The sequence below is a fragment of the Dromaius novaehollandiae genome, chromosome 24, assembly GCF_036370855.1.
Source record: "Dromaius novaehollandiae isolate bDroNov1 chromosome 24, bDroNov1.hap1, whole genome shotgun sequence".
In the NCBI taxonomy this organism is placed as follows: Eukaryota; Metazoa; Chordata; class Aves; order Casuariiformes; family Dromaiidae; genus Dromaius; species Dromaius novaehollandiae.
This window is the reverse complement of record NC_088121.1, coordinates 3,605,997-3,623,068: the sequence shown is the minus strand read 5'-3', so window position 1 is coordinate 3,623,068 and position 17,072 is coordinate 3,605,997. Positions and strand designations below refer to the sequence as shown.

Here is a 17,072-nt window from a genome sequence, read left to right as displayed (position 1 = left end):
CCCTCCCTCTGGGAACTTCTGCTCTGCCCCTGACTTTGATGTAAAAGTTTTATTGGTTAAAGTTAGTCCCACTCAGCTCTGGGCTCTAGAAACAATCTTTCCCCTCCCTGGGGATGGAAATAATTTTGCTTGCGCTTTACTTGAACCAGCTGTTCCTTCCTTTGTTTGACACTCATCCAGCTGTCTGCTTGAAACTGGATTTATTCTTTTGCCTTCAGTGTTTTTTTGATCTTTGTCTCCTCATATGGTTTTACTTTAAGCTCAAATCTCGAAAGAACTTAGAAAACAATGTTTACTCTCTGGACTGTGATTTGTAAGCGAAAGCTTAACAGCAACTATCCCAGCAAAAGAATAATAATGACAAAGAGCTGAATATGCGTGAGCTTAGGACAGTGTAGGCAAAAGAGACTAGAATATAACTTAAAGCCCCAGAACACTGCAGTGTTGGGTGTAGGTTTCCATATCCAAGAGGCCTGAACACATAAAGCTGAGTCAAGTTTAGAACTTCTGTTTTCAACCCTTGATATAAGAACCGAACTACGCTAGGAGCCTTACTCAGCAGAATACTGTTCCGTTGAGGTCAACAGATACCCTGAGCCACTGGAGGGAGCTAGTACAGGAAACAGAAAATTGGAACTGCTCATCATGGGCAGGTCTGGTAACTCTCCCTAGAGGTAAACAAAAGGAAAAGAGTTAAAAGTAATAGTAAGGCGTATATCTGAAACCCATAAACACTGAAACGTGAGTTGAGATTTCTGTGTATTTCTACTGCATGTCTGACCATGTTCTTCACTCTTGACATACATTCAACACACCTGATAGAGCTCCTGCTATACCAACTTCTTTTCACAGAACTGAAAAGAAGAATGCATCCTTATATAGGAGGAAGACACCCAAACCTCAAGCAACAAGACAGCCCAAACTCCACTGTAAGTGTTAAGTAATTTCTCTTTCATATCAGTGTGAGTTCTTGAACAAGTAATTAAATTCCAGTGAAAAAATGCATTTTAATTTCAAAATTAAACAAAAGAAAAAAATGGTAATTTCAAGATGGTAAAAGACACTGAGTTAGGGTATTCAACATGCTGCTCCACAAAGTGTTCTGGGATATGGGAATGAAAGGCTTAAATGTTGCTTTAGACTAAGAATATGGCTCCATTTGAATCTGGCCTTGTGTAGGCCTAAACAACCTAGCCCATGTAGATGACTGAGTTAGCCAGAGAGAGTCTTTTATTCCAAAACTTGCAGGAGAATTACATAAGTATAAACTGAGGAGATAGCACAGATGATGCTTGTATATGTTAAAAAAATACAATAAAGCTTTCTGTTTGCTTGAATTCTGTTGTTAGATTGCTATTGCTTATGGCCGTTTAGCAGATTTAACAATACAATCAAACTAGTCTTTAAGTGGAAAATTTGGGGGGGAGAATTATATCTTAATTTATCATTCTTAAATGTCCTCCTGTAGAACAGAGTTAAATATATTTGGGACTCCCATATGAGAGCTTAAAAATAAAAGCTGGTGAAGATCCCATGGCATACCAAGGACAGAAACCTGACTGTCCCACTAGAATTTTTCCCTTTTCTGTACCATCCAGTATACTAGATGATAGATTTAGTCTAGCCTAGAGGGGCCTGTATTGCTAGGTGATACAGAGAAAGATAAGCATTATAACACAAACCTAGATAAACACATATAAATATATTCTGCAACAAGTGAATTTTGGAAACAGACTAAATTAGACCAGAACTTCATCTAGTCCAAGATCCTGTCTCCAGCAGCAGACAGAACCAGATGCTTCTAAAGACATTCCAAGAAATTTGAGCTGTTCTTATTAAATAATCTGGCCATGCACAAAGCCTGCTGTTAACCCCAGCAAGTCTTCACATTGTCCAGAGCAGATCCAGATCAGTGCTGGTTTTGTTTCCAGAAAAAGTTCTAAAATCATCTTCAATAAGAACCCCATGAAGGTTCACTGCAAATTTCAAGTATGTCACGTGCAAGTTCTCAAACTCATCAGCTGAGCTATGTCAATAGCCTATATGTTCACAGTTCCAGTCCATTTGCAACCCTACTGTAAAAAATGTAAGCTCAGATATTTGCATTAGTCCAACTCCATAATCACTTGTGTGCAAAGGCTCCTACCACTCCATGTCCCTAAACTGAAGACTTTTTGCCAGATTCTCAGCTGATCTTCGTAAGTATGACAACAAAGACTGTATTGAACTACAGCAACTGATGTGCTGACCTGTTGCTGAGACAGAAGTGTAATGGAAGGAGCTCTTCCTGTTGCTTCTGTCAGGCCAGGAAACTAGATAAAAGGCTCTGATCTGACAGCCTTTTGGTCAGCTGCATCATCAGTCTGGAAAATGTTTGCCTGGGAGGCAAGAAGCTGCTCCCGTTGTGCAGACAATGCACCCTCTTCTCCCCTTGGTTTCACTCAACTACTGGCTGAACCTTCCAGGCTGCAATTGCAGGTTGCTTTTCTACCTTTCTGTCACCTAGCTTTGGCACTGCAGAGGTTACTGGTCGTTTCTTGCACGACTTCTCGGATGGATGCAGATTGCTGTGGTTGCTGCTGTCATGAATTGGCTATTTCCTGACTGAAAGAAGCCAAGGCCAGGCTGAACCCACTGAGCCTCCTAAAGAAAACAACTCGGTGGAAGGAAAGAGGAGGAGCTTCCTTGGGGTTCAGGATGAGAAAAGGAAAAGGACACAAGAGGGTATTTCACAGACCCTTGCCCTTCCCTCACTTTTTAATTCTTCTCTTGTACAGCAGTCAGCCCTGCCTTCCTAGAGCCTTGCTAGCCCAAATTAATGCTGGAAGGGCAGTTGTATCAATGTTTTGCCCAATCAGGAGCTGAACTTTAAACTAGATCTTTTCTGGAGGCTGGCCTGAGCTGTGTTCCTTAACCTTACCCCCCTCCTCCTTTCCAGTGGTAGTTTGGGTATTGATTTTCAAAACAAGTCGCATAACTTAACTACCTGTCCTGACCACAAAGCCTGTCCAAAAAAGTGACTTTCTCCATGCAAGGGAAAGGTAACCACCAGCACCAACACAGGTTTTTTTGTTTCCCGGAGCTCTTCACCTGCTGTCTTCATCATAGATCAGGCTGGCAGGGAGAAGAAAGGCTTTTCTGTTTCCAGAGTCAACCCAAGTTCAGATGGAAGTGCTGGTGACTTAAGGGAAAAAAGCCCTGCCCAAAGGCAGCGCAGGGGTCACAAGATTAATTGGCTTGTGGGAAATAATATTGAACAAGCCATGTCTGTCAGAAAATTTGTTCTCCCTGCTCATTTCCATTGTAACATTTTCCATTTAAAAATTCCATTTTCATTTGAAATTTCCATTTTGTGGCTGTAGGCCACATGGGAAGACCTCCCAATAAATCTGGATTGAAGATCACCAATCTGGAAAACTGAGCAAATATCAGACCTGGAAGAAGGTCTGATGTAGAAAGCTACCCTCCGTCCCTGTTTTCTGGGGGGGGGTTCTCTATGGGAGAATCATACAACTTGGGAAGAAGAAGCAGAAGTGTCCACTTCTGCCCCATATTCACAACTATAATACCTGCAAAGTATTAACAAGGAATGACAGGATTAGTGCTCTGTTGACATGAAGACACAAATTCTAGCACAAGGCCATGGGCAGAGGATTTGCCAACATTCCATGTTTATATTATTGACAGCTTATTTAGATGTTCTCTAAATACAGCAACCATCATACTCTGCCATGGTCAACAGAAAGGAGAAAATGTCTGCACTTGAGCAGAAACAAGCATAATTCCTAGAACTGGAAAGTAGCAGAGAATACTACAGCTTGGGAATGAAGGGTGCCGACTGACAGATACAGTGGCAAAAGTACTATGGATCTCGCAAAGCCAAAAACATACGCATAAGTAGAGTTCTGCATGGAAACAGCAAAAGAGGGAAAGGCAGGAATACTGCAGTTCTTGATTAAGGTACACTGACACCATCTATCTTTCAGTGGGAATTGGTCAAATAACCCTTGCTGTGCCCTAGGTACGAACAACTCGTAACATTCAGCAGGATGAATACACATCCATATTCACTCCTCTTTTCTGAGAAAGGCCTGGTGTGGGTAGCAGGAGCTTTTAGTGCTGTTTTTACCAATGGAAAAGAACAGCGTAACACAGATTGATGTGAATTACTAGAGGGTGCATGTTTCTCAGGAGGCTTCATTTGGTTGCAAAGCTTTTCTCATTAAAATGAATCTTTCAGCTGCAATGAATCCCGTAAGTGAGCCTGAAATAATCTAACTTGCAGCAAGAGCTGTGAATTAAAAGGACAAAACTGAAACCCAATTGCAATGACAGGGTTGTCAAGTGAAGTATGTCATTATTCTACTGATGTAACAGCAGTGGCATCTCTTATAGACCTAATGTTACAATGTTTTTTTCCTGTGTTCCCCAGCTGTAAATGCTAAACCCCAATATCCCTTTTCTGAAGAGTATATTCAGAATGACAAGTTGAGGGTCTCGCCAGATGGTTTCCTGCTTTGTTTTTTTCCCCCCTGGAGACCTCAGTGATTACCAGCCTGTAATGCAGTAACTAAACCAGCAGCTGAGGCAAATACACATGCCCAGTGTATGAGACTGCAGCTTTCTGATGCCGTTTATATTAGGTATATGCAAAACAGTATCATGGCAATAGTCAGCAATTTCAGTTAATAACATCCCAGCGATGACCTGTTTCTGGCAAAGGCAAAGGTGAAGTCCAAAAAACCACCATACAGTTGTAGTCACTGCAATGGCCTCAGTTATGCTATGCCCAAGCACTCCTGGAGCAGAACAAGAAGGCTGCCCACGAACAAGTGCTGTTTGGGGAATGTCCTTTGCAGGTAATTTCTCAACTTCTTCCTGCCCAAGATGTCCAGATGGAAAGCTGCACTCACCTATGTGCGAAAAGTGTTTAAGCATAAATTCATAGATGTGATGTGTGCATATACAGCAATAGTAAAACTGTCCAAGGATGTAAGCTATTTAGTTAGATGGAATCTTAAGGTGCTCTTAATCTGCTTAAAGCACCGGGCTTTGCAGTTTGCCTAGCAAAGACCTAGATATGCACAAAGCAGGAGTTATATTGTAGCATTCAAGCAGACAGCTCTCTTACTGAATCAATGGATGTGTGCACATATGTGTGTGCATGTATGTGCTCTTCCAATACTTCTGTCCTTGTAAGAGGTCAAAGAGCCCTGTCTGCATCTTTCGCTGTAAAGCATCTCTGCAGCTCAGTGGTTCCTGTCATCTAGCATCTTTGAATGACGCTATATTTAAGCACCTCTTTTTGTTGAAAGGCAGTCAGCCTCAGATTCCTGGGATTCATCTCAAAACCATTAACAGAAACCAAGTTAGAAAAACAGAAAAACTGACCAGGAAACCAAAAGAGATTTTTTTCCAGACTGAAGCCTGAAGATTACTTTTCCAAGATAAAAAAAGATTTTGGTGATTTTTTCACAACATAAATTCCAAAAGGCTGGGTTCAGTGTGGGAGAAAAGCCAAATAGATTTCTGTGCCTGAAAGATTATCAGAGGCAGATACTCAGCAGGTATAAAATAGCAAGCCTATACAAACTGACAGAGACCTATGTCAGTTTACATCAGCTAAGGATCTTTCTCATAAAATCTTGTCTTCCGTGAAACACTTCCAGACCTACTAGATCATTAAATCCTACCACTAGGGAACTTTAGGTAATGGTGAAATTTATTTACCCCTTTCATTAAACAGAAGAAAATGCAGTCACAGTCTCTTTCTCTTCCTCTTCTTTCTTCCCATGCTGCTCCTCTTCCTCCTTCCTTTCCTCTTTTTCTTCACCACAGGAAGCCGAAGCTGGCTTGGTATTTTATTCCTGTTGATCCTACAGAGCTCTGCTTCATAAAATGTTCTTTTCTGCTCTGGACAGATTTGCCTATTGATACAATGGATCATGGAATTCATAGCCTGTGAAAATCACTGACAAAAAAATGTAAATAATGAATCTTCGTCTTGAAAGAAAAAAAAAGTTCTTTTGCATCAGCATCAAATTTCACATTGTTCCAAATAAGCATCTGAATTACATGTAATTAGGCTAAGTTTTAAGTTAACTAAACTCCCACAGGTTAATACATGTTTTTACTGAGTTTTTTTAATGGTATTTTATTAAAGCACAACCTCTGTGATCTCAGTAGGCAAAAACTTTGTCTAAAGTACCTGACCAAGAGAGCACTAGAGTACTGGACTTCATCTCTTCTCTTATTTCTTTTGAATTGATTTTAGTTCATAAATCATAATCAAGATTTGAATCCATGACCTCCTGCACTACAGTGGTGCCTCCTATTCAAGCTAAAGGAGTAGCTCTATTAGATGACAATCATAACGGGCTACGATGTTATAACTGGGCTAGCCACTGGAGAAGAATTCCACACATGCAGCCAGCATTTTCTCAGACATCAAGTGTCACAATTATTATTAAATTTCATGATGTCTGTAGGCACCAACTATTATCAGGATCCCCTTGGGACAGAGAAGGTACATACAGAATCAAAGTCCTCACCCTAAAAAACACATAGACCAAACAAATGAGAAATGGGAAAAAACAGACAAACAAACAAGCAAGCAAACAAGCAAATCAGAAATGGAAATCAAGACATGAAGAAACACCTCACTGACATCCACAAAGCAGGTGTAAATTATAGTTTTCCCTTAAGTTTGGTATCTTTTTTGGCATACACCAAAGCATGTGAAAAGGGAAACCTGGAAACTCAGTTCTCTACAAAAATCATTTCCTTATAGCCCAGTGTAAAAAGAGCTGATTTTAAGTAATTTGCCATGATTACTTTAATTAAAATGGCTTTAAAAATAGGCAACCTAAAAGCAGACTGTATGTTTTTTTCCTGCCCCCTTATTCATCTTTGCAAGGGTCATTTTATTGGTGGCATCATGCCAGCATTCAGTTGCTCCAGAGAGGCAAGCTCTACACACGTAGCACAGGCAGCTCCTGGTAGGAAAAGTTTGTAGTCAGACAGACAGGAGCAGGAGAGAGCCATACAGCACAAAAGGAAATGACTCACTGAAGATCACAGAGCAGATCAGTGGCAGAATTAGGAATACAACTCAGACCAGCTGCATGTCAGCCTAGTTGTACATTACTCCCTAGACTGCTGCCTCTGTCCTCTCAGGAGGCCTAGAAAATCCTGGCCAATGGGAGGACTCATGCACATAGGACGGCCAACATTGCCAAGGAGGCAAACTGAAGGGCAAAGTTAAACAAAATCGCCTTCCTGTCTTTCAGCTCTGGAAAGCTTCAATGATACATGGAGCTCTGGGAGACAAAATGCATTCAGTCAGAACCATGATTTTTAACTTTAAAGTGGCTGTTGCATCGCTCATGCCTCTCAGATTTTTCCAGAACCCTGATTCCCTAGGAAGGGCAACAGTCATTACTACCTCCTGCTTCTTTTCAGGAGACAATAGTGAAAAAGCTTTTTTTTTTTTTTTAATTATGAAGTACTTAACTATCTCCCAACCTATTATGAGAAGCCAGTGGTACCTTCAAAACACAGAATTAAAAAAAACAAGTATTAGGCTCAGAATCGCAACATGCACCATCAAGCAACTCAGGGGACAGAAAACATCAAAATCTGAATTGGAGTTACCATCAACCATGACTTCAGGAGTTGGCTCTATGCATGTATATGCACCCTTTAATCTTCCTCTAAGGTTCACAGCAGCAGCCAGCAATTGCGTGTTGCTGGGAAGCAGGCAGATTTTTCCAGGGCTCCTGAAAAGCCATTGCTTGCATGTAAGTGCCTCCAAATCTTATAGATCTGTGCAGACTAATGAGATCCCCCAAATTAACTTCTGAATATCAAGTGCCTGAGACAGAAGGGTATGCAACCTGTGACACAGGACTGACTCACTCCCATGGGAGCAGTGGTTCTGTGGAGTCTTGGCTTTTTCAAACCTACACTGAAACCACTAGGCCCCCTCCAGGGGATAGATACCTAGTCTTGGTCCAATTCAGTAGATGGGAGACAGCACTAAGAATGAGAAGGAAATGACAGAGGGATCAGGTCACCTCTGTGAACATTTACACAGCCAATGTGTTTGTCTTAAGAAATGTAAGAGTAGGCAACAGCTCAGAACTGTGACATTCCACCTTGTTGTTACTCATCTCTGTGGGTAACTGATCTGGATAAAGCTCCTAAAGTTTCTAAGTTCCAGAAAAGAAAGAAAACAGGACACAGACTGAAGAGAAAAGAGGCACCAAACAAGCAAGCCTGGGCCCCATCTTTCAATTAAGCAACACTCTGGTGTAAGGGAATGACCTCCATCTTGCACACCTTTTCATTCCAGCTCTCAAGGCAGTTTACATAGAAGCTGTTAATCCTACACAGTGTAAGCAGAACCTGAGGAAAAGATGGTATGCATAATTGGCCCAAGTGACATTTAAGAACAGTGTCCAGAAATCCTGTATACCTGTCCAGGACTCCTCAATCACACGTCCCTAGAGCCTGCCTAGCAGACTGACCACACCATAGTCCTGACTGACCATGAACACAGCACAATCAGAACCTTGCTCCTCCCATTCTCACTGCAGCCAGAATAACCTACTAGTGGAGTCTCTGGCTGTACTGCTGGAATTTCATGATGGGACACTGACCAACACAAGTCTGGCACGGGGAAATCAAGGCTGGCAGTATTATGCCAAGAATATTGTCAGGACCTGATTGCAAGATACAGCACCAAGAAGCCCTGTGGTTCTGCTCTCCTTTCTCTGAAACAAGGAACACATCCAGGACTGAACCTAAAAGCACTCTGAAGCCAGAAGGAAGATTCACATTCACATAAACAGGCTTTGACTCTGTAATTGTTATTGCCCTCTCTATTTTTGTTTGTCTCACAACAGTCATGTGCTAAACTTCCATGCTAGAGCAAAATTAAAAGCAGTGATCACTAACAGCATTGATCTAGTGCTAATACAGTGCCTAAACAGAGCACTTCTCAAAAAATGAGTTCTCCAGCAGTCGCCCACACAGGCAGCACTAGGTCACATTTCTTCAACATGGAAAAGACCTAAGCCACAAGCACACAGCACTGTATTTCTGTGAAGAACCAGAAGCCCTGGAAGTACTCATGGAGGGGGCACGTTTAACTGAGAGATGCCACTCTGAGTCCACTTTCGAACCATCAGCTTTGTGCTTCAAACCACATCTTTAGGTCTCTCTCCACATGGGAACAGTGTTTTGGTACAGTGAGCTTTTGAAGGGGGACTCCATTCGGCACAGTAATTGCAGTTCATCTGTTGTGCCTGCCTAAAATAATTAACCAGTGGCATTCCAGGCACAGCATCTTATTTTGAGATCAGAAATGACTAAGAAAGAGTGGAAAAATTAATAGCTTAGCTCTGAAAGTTGTGCTCAAAGGTTGCCTCCAGGAGTTTTATTGTTTACCTTAGGTTTTCAGGCCACTTCATTTAAAATAAAAATACTTCAGCTGAAAGGAGGTTGCTTTCCACAATGTAATATGAGCTTGCTGCCAAATTTAGACACACAAACATGGAGCTTGGCCAACTTTTAAAACCCTGCACTGCAAGAGTAGCCTATGTGAATTGTGTATTTGCTTTAGATTCAGCTTTTAGAGGACCCAGACATCCTTAACTTTATCTGAAGAAAACAGAGCACTGCTGGCTTTGCCTCCTCTAGAAATCAGATCCTCTGAGAATATTTTTGCCTATAAACCTACCTGCCTGACCCAGTACCACTCCTTCCATCGAGAGATCTGAGTGTCATACTACACTACTTAATTTAACTTTCTAGCACCAATTTTTTTGAGAAACGGATATTTATCCCCTTTCAGAAGGTGAATGAAAATGAGAAACAAAAATTTTGAGTGACTTGCCAAATGTCACAAAGGAAATGGGTCAGAGCTCAGAAGTCCCTGGCTCCTCATTTGTTATTAATTTTTATATAATACAATAATCCCAGCTGAAATGGTGGTGCAGCATGGAACCTTTCAGTGTTCACTAGTTTCTGAGGATTTACTAGCGTAATAAGCATAATTACTATCCCTTTCTTCCATGAAATCAGCCTACAGCTCTGGGGTACAATTTTACCTGATCATTAAACATAAAGGCTAGCAGAGCAGCCACCATCAACAAAGAAATTAACAATGGTCTTCTAAAGTTAGTGCATCCTCTGATAAGTGTGATTTATGAAAACAGGGTTGAAAACCATGTAACTGCCTAATATTTCTTGCAAAAACTGCCTGCTCCTCAAATGGCCCTTGAGGACTTATAGAAGTGAAAAGCTCCTGCATGATGATTCTAGCAAAATTAACTTCAAAAATAGACAGCTCCACAGGGAATGGTTTAGATGAGAAAAATACTGATCCTGTCAGTTTATAGAAACTGAGCTCTTTACAGTCAGAGATAACGAGGTGCTCCTGCCAGAACCACAGCAGAGAAGGCTGTTCCTTTAGTACTTCTTGGCTCTATAGGGGAATTGGGTACTTGAAATAAGGGAGGTATAGACATGAGTGTCTATACAACTGTTGGAGTTATTGTGCAGGACAGTAAATGAAAGCATTCCTCTGAAGCACTAAACTGATGCTATTTGGTACCACTTTCTAGAGAAACTGAAGGAACATTTCCATATTGCCTTCACCCAGAAATGGCAAAGCATTGTTCAAAGCAGTCATGTTCACCCATGATAAAAATGTAGCCATTCTGGAGTGGAACATGGCAGTGCTTCACAGAACAAAATCCACTATATAATAGTTTAGGACAGAGAAAAGAAAGATACCCACCTGGAGACCCCCCCAACCTAAAGATATTGTGGCATTGTCAATCACTCCCAAAGACTCAAGCACCTAATTCTGCCCATCAGTAGAAGTCAAAGCTTCCATCATTGCAAAACTTGCCATCTTAATCAGGACAGAACTGCTAGTTGTGAGGAAAAATGCACTTGCACTTTTAAGAACATTGCTAGAGGTCTCTGAAAACCAGACACAAAAGGGAAAAGGCTTCTCTCATCAAACACACTACACCTCTTCAGTGCAGCTTACAGGACCCTGATACACACTAACATTGAGCTGCATTAAGGGAAAAGAAATAATCACTCAAGAGGATCCAGCCAAATGTATATCTGAGCTGATTTTAGCCTACTCTGGGCTGGAATGCACAGCAAACAAACTGGCTCTCCCCTTACTTGCTTTACACTCTTTGCAATATCCGTTTAGAATGAAATGGGACAATTTCCCCTTGGCTCAGTGGAACAGATCCCATTCCTCTCTCCAAACATAAACCTGAAACCTGAATGCTCACCTTGAATTAAATGCCAGGCAGGCACACAAGAGAAAGCTTTGCCTGGAGCAAATTGTACTAGTGCCCAACTTACAGCAGACGTGTTTTGCACTGCTCTCTCCCAATCCAGCTCCTCACAGTTGTGCAGGACAACACAAGCTTGTAGAGCTCTGCAGAGCCATGGAACCTGTCATTCCTTCCTGTGCATGACTGGGTAACAGAAACCACCTCAAGAAAGGGAAAGGGAAGAAAACAGTAAAGCTCATTTAAAGTTTCTACTCCAAGATGAAGAGAAGATCTACAACATTGAATGAAGCAATACATAGTCACCTATCAATACAACATAAAGATGTTCAAGTTACTTTAAATTAGCAGCCTAACTCCCAGAAGCAGTTGTCTGTACACTGAAAACTACATATGTATATTTTTATTTGCTCTCCTTTCCAATCCCCTGCCCAATTTCACAAATAGAAATCACTCAAGCAGAAAGTGTTGCACCCAAGACAGGGATATTAAGATTGTAATTTTCTGCTTGCTTTCTTTGCACAGTCCCAGGTCTCTGCAGAAATTCCTCATGAGGGAAAGCCTTTCCTACCCTTCTGAGGGATACAACTCTTCCCTTCCCCAAGGAATGGATAGTATTATCAGGAAGTAGGACACATTTAGCTCTGTCCTACCTTCTGATGGCCCACAGTAGAATGTCTTACAGATAGCAGGATGCTGATAATAAAATAGGTCATTCTCCCACATCACAAAAATACAGTAAAATTAGACATTTAGAGTGTTCTCTGGAGGATGCCCATTCAGACCTCTGTAAGGAAAGCGATGGAAAAGATCATCTGCAGAAACATCTTCTGGACAATAACTGAAACGGTATGAATGACCTGGGAAGCCAAATCCAGACCCGCAAAGCCTGTGGGAAGATGCTTGTGACCGACCAATCACAGATCCTGCCTTCAGGATGAATCTGGTGATTCTGCTGCTGAACAGACTCCAGATGGCTGTCCCATAATGAACTGGCTCCCTCAGTGCTCAGAGCAGTGAAAACCTTTTGTCAGTAGAGGAAACAGCTCTGACTCAAAAGCACCCAGGGAATGGAAAGGTGCGTAACACAGTGCTGTTTACACAGTCGCACTGCTGACCATAACAGTTCTAGCTTCTTTTACCATTATTTCTTTGGCATGTTCTTCCACAACTGCTTATTCTTCAAATTTAACTAATTCCTCACTGGCTGGTGATACAGCTCAACCAGAAGCATCCTGCCATGAATTGCTAATTCCCTTAAAATAAACCTTAGGAATGCCAAGCTATTACTTTTCACCTTATGTGCCGACTCCTTGTTCAGGACTCAGGATTCTTGGCTTAATAGCAATGCATTTGCAAGCAGTTACAGGACTCAGAAATGCTTGCTGCTGCTGAGAAACTCCCAGAGTGCTAAGTCCTCTCCAGACCAAGACATACCAAAGGCAGTGACACTCCCTCAGCACAAGACCTGCCTGAGCTACACGAAGACCTGTTTATTGAACAAGTGAAAAAGAAAAATCTGTTAGTTATTTTTTAGTTATTTTTTCCCAATTTCTAATAGTTCTACTTAAATTTTAGCCAGATTTCCTAAGGAAACAAGGCACATGCAATTATTTGATCATCCATCTATACTCCTTTCTCCCTTCTTCCTGTCATTTTGAAACATAATAGCCAATTTTGGCTACATTTGAGAGCAGGGGACATGTCTCATAGTTTTACAGTTCTTACAAGTTTTGTGAGAACAAGAAGAGAGCAGAGGAAAGACGCATTAGCACTCATGCTGTGGGCAAGACTACAAAACCCTGTCTTATTTCAGGGTATTGACACAAGATTGATGCATCAGATGGCCTTAAGCTCTCTGATTCACAGAACTCCTTGTTTCAGTTTTGTTCCCCTGTCTTAAGGGGAAAGGCAAGGAAGAAAGGAGAATTCCACAGGAGAGCCAGCACACTTTCTGTTTGCCTAAAGCTAACTTAGATGTCCACATGAGCTGCAGTCATTGAAACTCCTTTCAGTGGGAAGAGCAGAACCCCTTCTTCAAAACTGCTTCAGTCCTGCAAATGCAAAGCTCCAGATTAAGTACTAAGTGCTGATATTTTTGGAGAATGATTGACCACACTTAGCCTAAGCAAACTCAAACCAGGTTATTTTAAAATTTGAACAGAAATGCCAACAGCAGAACAGCATGAATGGAAAAAAAAAAGATTTAATTTTAGTAATCTACAGGTAATGCTTGCAAGATCAGTAATATCACTCTGGCAAGATTTTCAGTTAGTGTAAACAAGTGTGGTTTATTAACTTTGGAAGACATGGACTGGGGTTCACACCTGCAAAAGTAGAGTTGACTTCATATTTTGAAAAGGACCAGCTCAGAGTTACTGAAGCCAATGTACATACACCTGCTTATCCTAGTATCTTTTTCACACTGTTGTTAATATGAAGGTGTCCCTGTTAGCTCACCAATGTAAAGGTACACATTGTTTCTGCTCAGGAATTATTGGGCAATGTTGCTCCTTAAGTTTTAATAATTCCTATAAAAAGCCAGCTCAGTAACAGCAGGAGCAATGCCCTATAGTTCCCTGAAAGGTGTTTTGTACACCAGATGCTCATGAACACTCCCTGACATGGGCCTGATGGCATGTACCCCTTCATCTAAGACAGGCCTTGAGTTTACTAACAGAAGAAAGAACAACAGTGCCCACAGTACAGATACAGAAAGAACTGGGCTTCCAGTGCCAGAGCCATGGTATGCATGGAAATCCTGAGACAGCAAAGAAGGCATCAGCCTTGTACTCCAGTGAAGATGCCCAGATTCCCAGGCACATTACCTATCAGCAGCCAATACAAAAGCATGAAAAATGTCGCCCTTTACATTTGCCGCTACAGCTGTGTACAGCCAGGTTTACTGGGCATCCCACGGCCTGTCCTCAGCACTTCAATACACACATACCTGCTCCCATGAAATCATAGCTGAAATCACTGCCAACAAACATAACATAGGCCTCTTTCAGTCTGGACTCTTTAAAGGAAGTCCATTAGCCTAACAAAGTTTCATTGTCTGGGTAGTACCAGCATAAACTAAGAGGTGGCAGATTTTTTTCCAGGCCTCCCCATGCTTTAGGATTAAACAAGGGCTACCCAAACCTTTTGCATGTCTCTAACTAGCCTCAGTTAAAATCAGTGTTTTCTTCAGTGTAAAGTCCCCAGCCCCATTACAACCTATGCAGATCCTGTTTTGGATCAGCTTCAGATCTGATCTCAAGAGAGGGAGCTAGAGAAGCTATCACTACAGTCTACTCCCTGTCTCCTCCACATGACTGCTCCCTGGACAGCCAGCAAACCGCCCTTCTGGCTATGCCAAGGGCAGTATTAACTGACAGGTTACTCATGAGCTCAGGCTCATTGCCTCCATGGCCTCAGGGCTGCTTTACCAGTTAGCAGACTATTCAACATGCTTTGGGGTAAATTCAAGATTTCCAAAGGAATGGAACACTCTATTGATTGCTGGACTTTCCCTTTTCCTAGGGCAGAATCAATCAGAGATGAACAGAAAAAATTTGAAGTGAGCCAAAACTACAGTATACAACTCCCAAGAAGCCTATTTATGTGGAGAACTGGAACCAATGGCTGCCAGACAGAGCTGAAATCTGCCACAGATTCCAGACCACTGGAGGTTCACATACCACTGCCTGAATAGCAGGAACTTGTTTGCCATCAAAGGTGCCCAGTAGATCCTGCATTAATGCTCTAAGGAGACAGAACTGCTACAATCAGCTGCAGCTTGTGCTTGAAGAGATGAAGCCAAATTGATGGGTTGCTGCAGTTTATACACACTTTAAATCACAGAATCACCAAATGGCTGAGGTTGGAAGGGACCTCTGGAGATCATCTAGTTCAGCCCCCCTGCTCAAGCAGGGTCACCTGGAGCATGTTGCCTAGGATTGTGTCCAGGAGGCTTTTGAATATCTCCAAGGAAGGAGACTCTACAGTCTCTCTGGGTAACCTCTTCCAGTGCTCAGTCAGCTTCACAGTAAAGAAGACTTTCCTCATGTTCAGATGGAATTTCCTCTATTTCAGTTTGTGCCCGTTGCCTCTCATCCTATCGCTGGGCACCACTGAAAAGAGTCTGGCTCGATCCTCTTTACACCCTCCCTTCAGATACTTACACACATTTCAACCTTCCACCCATCTGGGGTTCAATCCTTGTTACCAAATGGATCAAGCTTCTTGGCTTCCTGTCCCCAACTGCACTGAAACAGCATCAACATCTCAGTGTGGTTGCAACCTTTCTGAAAACATAATTGAAATAAATCCTTTTCTCTCATCAGTATCACAGATCTCAGCTGCATTATCCTTCTTTCTAAAAATCTCCAGTCATTGCTAACACCTCTTCAGCTGCACTGCTGTGAACCACAAAGAAATTGTATAGGTACGCAATGTACTAGCAGTTGCTCTGGGCTTCTCCCCCACTTTGCTGAGCAAACCTATCACGGATTGTGCTAGATAACACAATACTTGAAGAAAAGCTTAAGCAAGCAGTCTGATCTTTGCAAGTTCTCCTGCATTGTTCCATTTCCCGTATACAAATGGGCCCCATTTCTCAGCTGTTGAAATCAATACAATTTTAGTGCATTCAGAAGGACTGCGCTGAGTTTGGCTAGATGCAAGTCTCACCACACATCATTTGTAAATTACATTGAATTCATTTGTGTGGAGGGAAGAGCTGTTATTTTATGGCCAGAAGCCCCTGAAAAACTTCAGAGGTCCGTATTGATGCAATTGACCGAAACATTTTCAAGAGCAGACTCTTAAAAATGCACCCAATTCCTGCATTAGTGAAAGTCATCACTATCCAGGTCAAGGAGACAACTAAACTCTCAAGTTTTGCTAACACCTGCTATTCCTTAGCACTACAAAGAGATGGTACTTCATCATGTTGTTGGGTTTTGACCTTTCAGAAAGAGAGAAAGCCTGCTGAGTTTACAATATGATGCTTTGGCTGGGAGAAATGAAGTTCAGAACTTTCATCCCTTCTGAAGTCAGCTGACTTCCTATTTTAGAGCCCATCTCATTTCAGCACAAACCCAATCATTGTGATAAAACTAGCAAACTGGATGTTCTGCTCAGCTAACTAAGCTTGCTGTCCGCATCTAAGTGCACAAAGTCTAAGAACTAGGGGTGTAAGCATGAGTGTAATTGGTTTCACATTCCAGTTTTGAGGGATCTCTCCAGACCCACAGCTGTCAGGCAAGGTTTCAAATATAAATCAGTCTTCACTGGGTATCTCCAATCTCTGTAATACACAGCATGAATTCCTCTAGCAGCCTCCTGCTGACTTTCAACCATTTCCTCTCAGAACAGCAGAATAATAGGGAGAAGAAGGAGAAATCTACAAGCCTTAAATATTTTGAGAATGATAAAAATCAAACCTTTCCTATTTACAGTGCTTTTTATTGCTACCACAACTACACATGCACATACATGCATACATTTATTAAATGTGCAGGTAGACTGATATGTGTGTACTTTGGGGAGGAACAGAAACTCATAATAAAGCTTTGTGAATACAATATTATGTACTAGTGCTCCCCCTGCAGACAAATAGATCCAGTTTTCTTCCATCTCATTCTCCCTAATTAGCAACATGAGAAAGAAAAGTAACAAAGGGTAGAAAATTGCATCCTAAGGTCAAGAGTTAAAGCAAGTTTATGCAACCCTGTATACTACCCCATTAGTACCACATAAGAT

At 41.7% G+C, this 17,072-nt stretch overlaps 1 long non-coding RNA gene across 1 annotated transcript; it reads right to left on the bottom strand.

Moving 5' to 3' along the window:
- Nucleotides 1-565: 565 nt before the first annotated feature.
- LOC135330735 (uncharacterized) lies at nt 566-7,946 on the bottom strand. The gene is made up of 3 exons (XR_010392837.1): nt 7,654-7,946; nt 5,731-5,971; nt 566-668 (listed from the first exon to the last, which is right to left on the bottom strand). It is a non-coding gene; the product is annotated as an uncharacterized LOC135330735 (long non-coding RNA).
- Between the last annotated feature and the right edge of the window lie 9,126 nt (nt 7,947-17,072).